This window comes from Amblyomma maculatum, chromosome 1, assembly GCF_055883805.1.
Source record: "Amblyomma maculatum isolate TAMU_Amacu chromosome 1, ASM5588380v1, whole genome shotgun sequence".
Taxonomy (NCBI): domain Eukaryota; kingdom Metazoa; phylum Arthropoda; class Arachnida; order Ixodida; family Ixodidae; genus Amblyomma; species Amblyomma maculatum.
The window spans coordinates 358455695-358467212 of record NC_139344.1 but is presented as its reverse complement, the minus strand read 5'-3'; the positions used below and the strand labels follow the sequence as shown (position 1 = coordinate 358467212).

At 42.3% G+C, this 11518-nt stretch overlaps 1 long non-coding RNA gene across 3 annotated transcripts; it reads left to right on the top strand.

Moving 5' to 3' along the window:
* Positions 1–5224: 5224 nt before the first annotated feature.
* LOC146207923 (uncharacterized) lies at positions 5225–10550 on the top strand. 3 transcript variants are annotated; one of them, XR_014703355.1, is made up of 4 exons: positions 5225–5611; positions 7467–7548; positions 8022–8102; positions 10018–10550. It is a non-coding gene; the product is annotated as an uncharacterized LOC146207923 (long non-coding RNA). The 3 variants fall into 3 exon arrangements; XR_014703356.1 differs by having other exon boundaries at positions 7377–7548; positions 10024–10550; XR_014703354.1 differs by having other exon boundaries at positions 7377–7548.
* Positions 10551–11518: the final 968 nt, after the last annotated feature.

The window sequence follows — 11518 nt, the reverse complement described above, 5'->3', positions numbered from 1 at the left end:
AGAAAGCGTCGAAGAGCGCAAATAATGATTTCTTATGCAAGGCGAGTTATTCTGCTCAAATTACACTGACGGGACATTTGATAGGTGGCGCAATCCTTTTTCAGGGCAACGCTCGAGCCTGCAACGCGCAAGCGACCACCTGGCTTCTGATAGATTTCAAGAGCAAATATTTGTAGCGTGTATCGTAGAGCGCCGAACTGGTGCAAAGTGAAGCTATTTTTTTAGACCATAGCTTACGACACAAGGTCAGGTACAAACCCGACGACCGCATGGGCGTGTCAACCTGACCTGCAGTCAAACAAACCTGATATCGTTTGGCGACGCCACTGGTGCACTCGCATCTGCGCCAGAAACAAAGGGCTGCCAATAACGCAGGCGCTCTATCGAGTGTCGAGGCCTTTCTTCTTTCCGTCGTTGCTCCGGGCTGTGCTATCAACAATATAATTCTCCTCAACGCTGCACCGCAAGTGCATTTGTTCAGGATGGCTTCCGTTTTCAGCAAGTAGCGTCCGTAGAGAGAGCTCGAACTACCCTTGGCGTCATGGATCCCACATTAGCTGTTCCAAGTTTTTTGCTTGAGTAAACTAGTATTGCCGTTATTAGCTACGGCGGAAAGAACATCGCTTGCTGAAAAAAAAAATGCGTTCGATGTCTCGTTGTCAAACGCTTCTTGTAGAATACCGGGAGTAGTGTGCCTAGTCTGGCTCGCGATAAGAAGAAATGGAGAAAGCACAGCCCACACATGCTCATATGTTATAACTCCCTATCATCGCGCATATAGGTGATTGGAGACAACAAGATGGTAGAGATATCTGATATTGTACTACCGTAAAATTCAGAGCAAGCGCCCCACCCAAGCAAGAACTCCACCTATCTAATTTCCCTGCTAATTTCACATTTCAGCGTCGTTCCTCTAAAGCGTTGCGGGGGCCACACAAGCGTTGTGTGTCCTCTATACTTGCGTGAATGTTGTTCTCTCGCGGTCGGCCATGTTGGTTTGATCATCCAACTCCCTGAATCTGTGCCTTGTTAATTCAAAGGAGAAATAATTAAAACTTGAGTAATTATTCAATTTGCCGCAGAAGGAGTAGCACGATGAACCAACGAAATATTCGCGATTAAACACTAGTAATACACACAGTGCATGCCAATTATTTCCCAAGGAATTGCACCCTCCCAAATTCTGTTTCGTCTATCGGGATTATCGTCCAATAATGACTCCGATTACACGGGACGTCGCAGCGGATGGCTTCTGATAATTTATGGCGCATGGGGTCCTTTAATATGCTCAATACTCGGATGCTTTGCATTTCGCCTCCGTTGAAATGCATGAGGCACTGCTGGAAGCTGCCACTAGCCCTCCGACTAGGATGCCGAGTGCCCTACCATTGAGCCATCGCTGTGGGGCACATTACCCATTGCAATCGCACTATTGTTTCTACTTTTTGGAGGCCGCAAAAATCAATTTCCTTTTACAAATATGCTATAAAATATGAATTAAAGGGGTCATTAGAAATAAATTGTGTGCATGAACAGCGCAAATTGCACAGCTGAAAGAAAACAATTGCGACAGCGACAGATCAAGGAGGATATTTTTTTCAGCAGGATGCCACCAGACACCGTTATGTGAAGCACGACGAATGAGGCCAAAATAAAGCACCACCAAAACGGAGGCCGGCTGTTGATGAGCACTGTTTCTTATAACATGCGGCCAACATGTCTACGAGCAGCTAGGTCATTTTTCTCAAAAGCATGTATTATGCCACAATACCAAACACAGTGCGTAAGAGACTAATGCATAAAATACCCTTGGCTTTTATGGCAGGTTCATCGAACTCAAAACCGTGAAACATTGATCGAGGCTTAACCATCACATCTAAAAGGCCATCTCATAAAGACGGCCTGCAGAATCACACAAAATTCGGTTATCCCATTGACGCTAACTGAACGTTGAACATCATCCTTACCTGCTTACATTCAATACATTAACATCTGTTCAGAGACCGTAGTCTAGTTTAATCGTCGCAATGCGATATCGTTTTGCAGCCTTATTTTTTTTCGAGCACTTTAACGGTTAACTGTAACCTTCACTCCTGCGCGCGCTCCTTCGAAGTTTTAGAGGGGTTCGCGGCTAAAATGACACCATCGAGGTATAAGTTTCTGAAAAGGGTACAGCATTTGCAATTGCACTCACTCTGTTAAACCGCTTTCGGACACAGAAAGCAAAAGCCCAACTAACCCAAACCATAATACGGAACCGGATGGAGTGGCTTCTTCTGCAAACTGCATTCAGAGTCCCCATAGGGCGGCTGGTTCATTCTATTAAGAACGCCACTCTCCCTTCCTTCCAAAAGGAGATTTTTGAGGCTGAAATGAAAGAGGAGGACATTGTGAGGGTTTCTCACTACTCTTTTTAAACTGACTGCATGATAAAAGAAAATATTTCTTCTTTAATCCTTTAATTTCCCCTGTGATATTACTATAGTGCTATATATTTTCACCTCGCTCTTTAAATCTTTATTCAATGAGCATTATCCAATCCTTTAAGGAACGACGTATAAGCAGTGCTGCACGAGGCATATGTCAAAAATATCAAAGCGCCTCTTTCACGGAATAGTCTCAGCTTAAGGAATATCTGCTACTGCTCTGTGCCATTGCCTTTATGTGCTCGATCCTCTGCAACATTTTTTATTGCTTTGCCTTTATGAAAGCAATGACCAATATGGCAGAAATAGAGTTGAGCAAATAGCGTATATTTTTCGTTCACTTCAAATGTCCGTCGCGTTGACATAAATGACAGCTGATGCTGACGCACTTCGCAGTAGATTTTCAAACGTGTGCCTCAGAGCTGTCGTCTTCCGGGGTAAGTCGCGCCTGTTTTATAATAAACTTCGCTCCAGGCATCGCTCTTCTTCGCGGCCCCAAATTGGCGGCGTTATGCGAGAGGCGTCATCCGAACAACGCTTGCAAATTGCATCGCGCGACAGCTGTTGCTTCGGAGGATTTGGTCTCAGAAAATAAACACAAAAAATGAAGCCGGCTATATCATCTCTTCTCACTGAGAGGGTGTCATTCAGGCAAGTGCTCTGTCTATTTTGTATAAAAGTGAGCAGGGTATACAGGCTGATGTCAAGCGTGTAGAAGTACAGCCCATCGACAACATCGCAGCAAAACCTGCTCGCGGAGTCGTTTCCGGTTGTTTAGGCTTAGAAAAGGCGCTGTTTCGTAGGCAACAGGGCGCGTCCTACGGCACTGATATTATGAATACAACGAAGTAAAATAGAGGTAAAAAGCTCAGCTGTGGAGCACATAGGGAAGGATGAGAGAGAAGGAGCGAGGAAAGCGGCCTATAAGCAGCTTAGGCGCACGTGATATACGGTGTTCGTGGCGCTAAGGCCGGTCGTAATTTTAGGCTTTTTTGTGCTTCATTTACCACTAGGAGCTCGAAAAATTTGACCTTCTGCTTTTTTTTTATCTTGACAACACTATAAGAACGACATTGAAGACGAGGAATGTGTGAAAGTTCCGGAGCAAGTGGAAGACCTTGAAAATTCCTTCTACATGTAGGAACGTCGACAGCAATGGGCGTTCGGGATCTCTGTGTCGTGATGGGCTACCTATAGAGCCAGTATAGGCTGCACGTTCTGGTGAAGATAAGAGCTGGCCTTTCTGCAGTCACCTACAATGGCGATGAAGCCGCTCCCTTTATTAGAATTGCAGCGTAAGGACGATGTAAACGCTATAAACGTTATGGTTTAACATACAGATGAAACGAAACCCTGCTCAGTTTTGACAAGCGAGTCGACGCCTGACTGATTTACAGTTAGAGAATTATATCTGAAAGGAGGAAACATATCCCCTTAAACTGAAATCGGCACTAACCTTCCCGTCGTAGTTTTCGATTGCAGAGTGCGATTCTTGCTAGGGATTGTACATTTTTATGCCTTCTTCCCGATCAGGAAAATGAAGTCACATTCTGATAAAATGTTCGACTCAACGGCTCTGCGTATGTAATACTAATTAATGCAACGCCTCAGTCACACTTTTGTACAGAAAACATCCAAAACGAAAAATTGCTTCGAAACCCTGACCTTTCTTTGTTTCAAAGGGTCATAAAGTCACAAGGCTAGATAACTAACTCAGTATTTAAAAGCCGACAAATTGACTTCGAAAGAGAGTTTCAACGGGAATACGTCGCAGGTATTATAGATACTGTGAGCATTGAAATATAACAAAAATACAGTGCAGTACATATGTCTTTAAATGTTTTCACCTTTGTTTCTCTCCCTGAATTGATAACCCACTTCTGAATTTTATCGCATTTATTTCAAAGTTTTCCTGCTTTCTGTTCTTTAATATGCGTTTTCATGCGTCGCTTCTAGACAGACTTGCCGCTAGGCAGATTTTAAATGAAGCGAGGACTCAAATCCAAAGAAATGCTGCACGAGATTTGACCTTAGCTCCCTGCTTGCAGCGAAATAACCAGCAGCAATATTTTGGATGCAGCTTTTTATCAATCTATAATATTAAATACAATTTTTAAAACGGAATAACTTTCCGTCAAGCAACAAATATATTACAAGCAGATGAGTTAATCAATGTTTAGTTAGCATGCTGGTAATTCACACAGAGTAGATAGTGTTGAATCCACTTTAATACTGACACATTCTTGCCAAATGCTAGCCAATGGTAGACTTGTTTTTTCTTGACTTCGTAGATGAACCTTGATTCACGGTGTTGTCGTCTAGAAACCCGGATTAATTCTGTCGAGTAACTGTCAAATTTTGCGTAAACAAGGAAGCGCTCAGTGCCAGCGCACTACACTGTAAAAACAAAAACACCTTTTTGGGCATTTGTCTGATTCAAAACACACTTACACCCTGAGTCTAGGGTGTTCGTGCCATTGGAAATCACCTCTTGCATGCCAAAGGGGTGCTTTGGTTGGAGAATATGCCTTAGGGTGTTACGGGCAAGCAATATCACCTAACATGCTGGTGGTATATGGCTGCGTAACTTCGTAGCCTTTTATACACAAGCGGCGCTGCTAATATAACCCAACACCTAAATAAAGCACCAAAAGTAACGCTAAAATTAAGATTACACACGAGTGCTTTCTAAAAATGAAACAGAAACTGAAACAAAATTTCACCGCCAGGAGGCCGCCGGTAGCTACGAACGCTCCTTTCAAATTTTCACAATATGGCCGTTAGCATTGTGAGGTGCGTTTCGACCACGTTTCGGCGAATGCTGAATGTGCTTCTTCGATTGTGTACCCTCGTGAAATGTGTTGCATTTCCCATGCATATGTGTTACAGAAGTGTGTACGCTTGTGAAGTGCCTTCTACATGTGGTGTTTAACGCAAACGGGCATTTATCGTGTCGGCAAGTGTCCGGGCTTCTTCTTGCTTTGCTCAGGCCGAAGGACTGCTGCACCGCTTTATGTTTGAGATGTTTGAAAAAAGAAGGCATGGACGATTTTTTTTTTTCTGCGTGACTAAGAGGTATATGCGCCGACTACATTGCACTCGCGCTGAAATCGCACTGGTTGGTTCGGTGCCGGTGATACGAAGGCGGACAGCGTACTTTGCGGCTGACGCAATCGTCTGTAAAGGTAAGCCTATTCTCACGCATATTGCGCTTTGTGGGAACAGTGTCCTACCGGATTGCTGCATTCTGTGTCTTTTTGTGCCGGAACGCTCCAGAATGTGCTGAAATGAAAACGTGAGACACGCGCTTGTTTTCACCTGGCTGCCAAAATGACATCGCACATGTGGTAGATGTCGCGGCGAGTTACGCAGATTTCGCGCAAGAACATCAGTCTCAACTTTCTTGAACAGAAATAATGTATGTGCTACGTTTCCTTGCATTTTGTACGCGCAGGAGATTCACGAAACGATTTTCGTTTCTTGACAGTTTGATACTTGCGCTCAGTTAGCAACGACTCGGTTTTGTTCTACCGTGCGGCAAGGTCATGTTGGCGTACTACCTTAATTCTCCTAGCACTCTCGACTCCCCCCTCCTCCCTTATCTCTTACACTTCGCGCTCGCTCTCCTGAAACCTCTTTCATGCTTCGTCGTCTTCTTTCACTCGGAGCGCTGCGAACCTCCCCCCCTTTTTTTTTATTTACTCGGAGCATAGGCGCGCACCGTCCTGCTGCTCGGGGAGCGTCCTCCCGCACCCCTTCTGTTTAAACTTTTTGTTCGAGGAGGCTATGTTCGTTCTCGGCGGCCGTTCAGCGCGGCACGCCTCTGCGCTCGTGCTCTCGGCATCGAAGTGCGCTGGTCGGCCGGCCTGGTTGCATAATAGTTTATTCCAAACTGCGTAAACTATATGCCGCTATCATCAGCCTATGTTAACTTCCCCGCGTCTGGATTTGCCTTTTTTAATCACAATGGGAGCATTTTTCATTTTACGGGGACTATATTTTGCGGTTGCATGGAGTGTGAATTTGCATTTTTATTATGCTGCTTTTGTTATGGCGTTTACTTTCGCTCTCGAAGAATCATATAGGTACGTATTTTATTTTCAGCAAGACTTCAATTAAGGCACTTGTACACGTGCTAAGTCAGCTGATGTGGTTCAAACCATCCAGTTTTCATTATTTTTGTGGTCACATTTCAACATAACTGTTTGACCGCATTACTTGATTTTTGTAGTGTCTTTAGACTAGAATAAATGGATATTCGATACTGATACCTCAGCATTCAAGTAGAGGTCGACAGCTTGAATTCCGGGGCCAAATATTGTACCGGATGTGGCTATTACAGCGTTTGATTCTGACCAGATGTTTACTTCTTTTTTTTGTCTTTTGCTTAAATGTACATATGAAGCGGTTATGTTTACCTTCTTTGCTCATCACAGTGCGCATATTACAGGCAAATTTGTGACTTACTGTTATTAAAAAAACGTAATGTATGTGTTAAAGCAGTTTACTGATTTAAAGGGCCCAGAAAACAATTTGACTTTCATATGCTGGCGATGCATGTCTGTAGATTGTCTCTAAGAATTGAAGCCTACTTTTTAAAGCTGAGCGGGACCCTTAGTTTAGAGATATATTACATATTTTATTGCCATTCAGCCGTGTGCCAAGTTGAGGGAAGGAGGATCATAATTTTTGCTTAGTTATTTTTTATATTAGACTTTCCTTAATATTGCTTGCAGTTTGGCGATGAGTGGCAAAATACTGATGGTTTTTGAAGTTTTCTAATCTTAGTAAATATTTGTATTTGCTGTTTGCTAATGCCAGTTTTTTTTTTTCAGATATGTACAAAGGCATCAATTACCTTAGCTTTTGTACAATGATTTTTAATATTCAGTTACTTTAAACATTGAGTAAAATGAATTCTTTATGACTACCATTCACACAAACTTGCAGTTCTTACATGACTTCAACATGCTGATCAAGAAGGACGGCAAAGAGGCAGTTGAAATCGGCCTTAACAAGACACTTGTCTTGGTTTTGAAGGACACCATTCGTGCAAGAAAAAAGGACATTGCCCGGGTGCTCGAAGTATGTTCTGAGGGAATGCGTGAAAGGAGAAAGAAGCGTAAGTATTCAGCTGTTTCCTTCTGTTTGCTGCATGTGCTATCTAATTGGCAGTTTTTCGCTAAATGCCTACATTTTTGCCATTTTGCATTGCCTTATAGATATACTAAAACATGGCAGAGCATCAGAAAGAATAATAAAACCATAACTAGCCTGTGCATTTCATCATATGTAACAATTTTCGCATTAGCTAAATTTAAATTACCTATTGTTATTCTCCATTGTAATGGTGCAGCTCTTTCGAATCTGTTCAACTAGCAGCAGAGAATTAGGTGACACCTGATTCAAATCTTCACAAGCTTTGCTACTTTTTGCTGTCAGATGTTTGGCTTTCAGTTTGCGTGCCTCTACATGTTTTCAATTTTGTTTATTCGCCTTCCTAAACTAGACAATAAATTATCGCCTCAAAACTCGGCTGTCTCTTTTTACCTGCATGGAGGTACACCATTGTTGTGTTGCTTATTTCTATTGTAGATGTACAGACAGTATGCATTCTGCAACTCTAGGCAAACATTGGGAACCAGCCGGGAGCTCTGGATGTTGTTTGTATCATTTGTAAGTTTTCTCTTTGTCATTTGAATATTCAGGAAGCCTACTTGAAACTGACATTAGCGAATTTTCTTTGTTTCTAAAATGTTTTACAGTCTAACTTGTAATATGTATTAGTGATTCATAATTCAAATAGAAATACTAAACAAGTTTTCATCACAACTGTGAATTCTTTGCTGTGAAAGGATCATTTGCACTGCAAGTACAATCAAAAGCACTTTTAAGAGACTCCTGCCATCACATGCTTACCACGTCGTATTGCATACAAGAGTCACCTGATGAAGCACTGGTAATGTCAAGATTGGTGCAGTGTGCCATTTGACTAAGCACTCTGCTGCAGTGCACCAGCAGTGCTTTATCAGATGGCTCTTGCAGGCAGCTTGGTGGGGTTTAGCATTTGCTGGAAAGGGGTCTCTCAACCTGCTCATGCATGCTAGTGCCTAACATGTTCCTAATGTCTGGAATATATAATCTGAGACTGCTTCAAAAGAAATATTTGCCACATTGTCTTATCCTACAGGCTTCTGAAGGTGGGTAATGCAGTTTAATAGTTGTTTTAAAAAAATACTTTAATTTGCTAGCCAAGTTTGAAATGATGTAATAATTTTAATTCTTCTGAGATTAATTAGGTTTACCACATTGGTTGGGAGAAAATACTGCTGTGTTTCAAGGTTCATGCTGCATAAATATAATGCCTTCAACTACAGATGCTAACATTTCATGCATTAACCATGTGGCACTGTCATAGACATTCTCATTTATAGTAAACTTTCTCAAGAAATCCAAATTGTTATTTTTGCATTTCAAGTTAGTCAACATATTTTTAGTATTCGAACCTTTAGTATTTCAAAGTGCTCAGACTGCCTGCCGCTCTAACGATTACAACTTCTTGAACACTTGAGCTTCCTGCCGCCTATTGAGGCTCACCACTGATGCATGCATACAATGCATACAATGTGCTATGCGTGGAAAATGTTTTAACATGCCATGCTTCAGTGTTGACATTTTTTAGAGCTTCTGCTGTTTGGTTGTTTGGTAATGCTCTGCTGTTGCACATGTAATTGTCGCTCAACTCAAAGCTCCAGTGTACACTTTCAATGAATATTGTGTGATGAAGTTTCAGAACTGCCACATAGAGCAGCGAGAACACTTTTTCCTTGTTACTAAACCTTAAATGTAAACACTTCAGGAAGCATTGCGATGACCTAGGGCTTGGCTGGTTCATACTTAGCACAAGAAGACGTGCAAAAGTTCAGAAATGCATTATGTGTTATGTATTACATGCACTTTGTTTGTTTTTTTTGTAGTGCCCCATCACTAAGCATGCTCTTTCCACGTTTTTTTTGTTTGGTTCTGCAGTATCTACTTGGCCAGTGCAGGGTATGCTGTAGGCCTTGCGTGAAGCCTACAATTGAGCCAGCTGTTAATATTTTAGTAGTAAATACCGTGCTCCAGTGCTGTTTATTGTTTATTTACGTTTTTAACTATCATAATAAGCATTCCAGTTCATGTGAAATGAAAAGTTCGTGGGGCAGCATAGAAGTTCTCTAACCCAGGTGCTTTTGATGAGTGTAGCCATTTTTGTTTGATAAAATAGCTTGCATAATCTAAAATTACCATGCAACAGCATGCTGCATGAATAAAAATGGGCTGACCTTATGTGCTCTCATTTATGACTTGATCAGACTGCTGGCTTTGTGCCTCCTGAACCAACCATAACAGTAATACTCTGCATTGTTAATTGTGAGATAACCACCAGTGGTTTCCGATAGGGCCCTTTTCCAGCACACTGCTGTACACTAAAGGGGCATTGGCGTATTCTAAATATAGAGTAGAACATATGTTGAATTTGCTTTTTGCCAGGTGCAGTGCATATTTATACAGCTGCTCTGTTATGCACTTCTTTCACAATTTTATCAAGGAACAGGAAGAAAAGCCTGCCACGCCGTGCGTCGGATATACTGGGAGCAGCATCAAAGAAGCTGAAGAGCATTTCCCCTTCATTCAGCAGCGGAAGCTTCTTCGAGTCATCGACTCTACTTAGGGTATTGTTCCAATAATGGGTCGATTTTGGCTGTTCAATCTGACATATGACAAGGGGTCCGACAATTTGTGCTGCTTTATAGAGCACCTCTTTTTGGGCGTCTGCGTGTCGAAGCCAAGATGCGCTGCACGACGCTTTATTTCATCGCTTAAGGCCGAATTTTATGCAAGCGCACGCGTTGACACTGACAAAGCATAGTATTAATTTTGTGTACTGCGATTATTGTTGCATACGACTAAACGTTTTGTTGTTGTTTTTTCAGAAATGTCACCATGCTGTTGTGTTCATTGTTCGGTTCTGTTTTTGAAAAAAAAATTCTATACTTTGTTGTCTGCATTTGTTGGAACTGTTTTGCTTCTTTCATTTTTTTAGGTATTTACATACATACCATGTATGTTTTTGCCCGTCTGCTAGGCTCTCGGTGGAGAGTGGCAGTACTGTTAAATAAATGAGGTTCCATAGCGCGCATCAATGAAGAAACAGAACACAAGTGCCCCCCCTGACCCCCCCCCCCTCCACCAGCATCCGAGCACCCGCTAGCCCGAACCCTGACCCTTCTATGCCAAATAAAAGACTTCCAGTTTCCTTCTGTGTGACATTTTTTTGTAACATGCTCTGTGAATTTGAAAAAACAATCATACTGGCATGGGCCATTCGAGATGTCAAAATAATGGCATGCAGCATCTCTTTATATGCTCATTTGGCATTACAGGTGGTTAAAAGGAATACCATTAAGCTTGATTGCAAATGTGCACATAGGAAAAGCATTAAGGAACGTGTAGTGGCAAAAGTAATTCCTAATTAGGGAATGCAATATATGGACGTTATCCGCACTGATTTTTATAAAGGGGTGTAAGGGTGCAATGCCACTGCTTCCACCCTGCAATAGCGTGTAAAGGTGATGAAAACACCCCAGTGCATTGGCCCCATAGAAGGGTGTTATGACCAACCGAAGCACCATCTTTGAGGGTGTACTGGCACTCTGAAGCCACTTTTTTTCAAGGGTGCATGGGTGTTAGTTATAGACATGCGAAAACACCTAATAAGGTGTTTTTGTTTTTACAGTGTACAAAGCGGGCGAGAAAAATTTATGCTTTGCGGCAGGCGGTGAAAAATAGGGGAACTCGCCTCAAGTGACCTTGTGAGATCTTATTGCGTACCATCACAAACTCAAGCATGATGATTTATCTCGTACACAGCAGCTAGCGGCCTTGCAGTGTGGGGAAGTCGCTTTTCATATATACGTGAATAAAAACAAATGTGGCAGCTTCTTATGTCCGAATAAGGGGATTTATGGTGACACTGTCAAGTATGTAGGATTTATCTCTTCAGGTTCCTAGCGCAGTGGCGGGCCCGTTTTTCACTGGGAAGACAGACC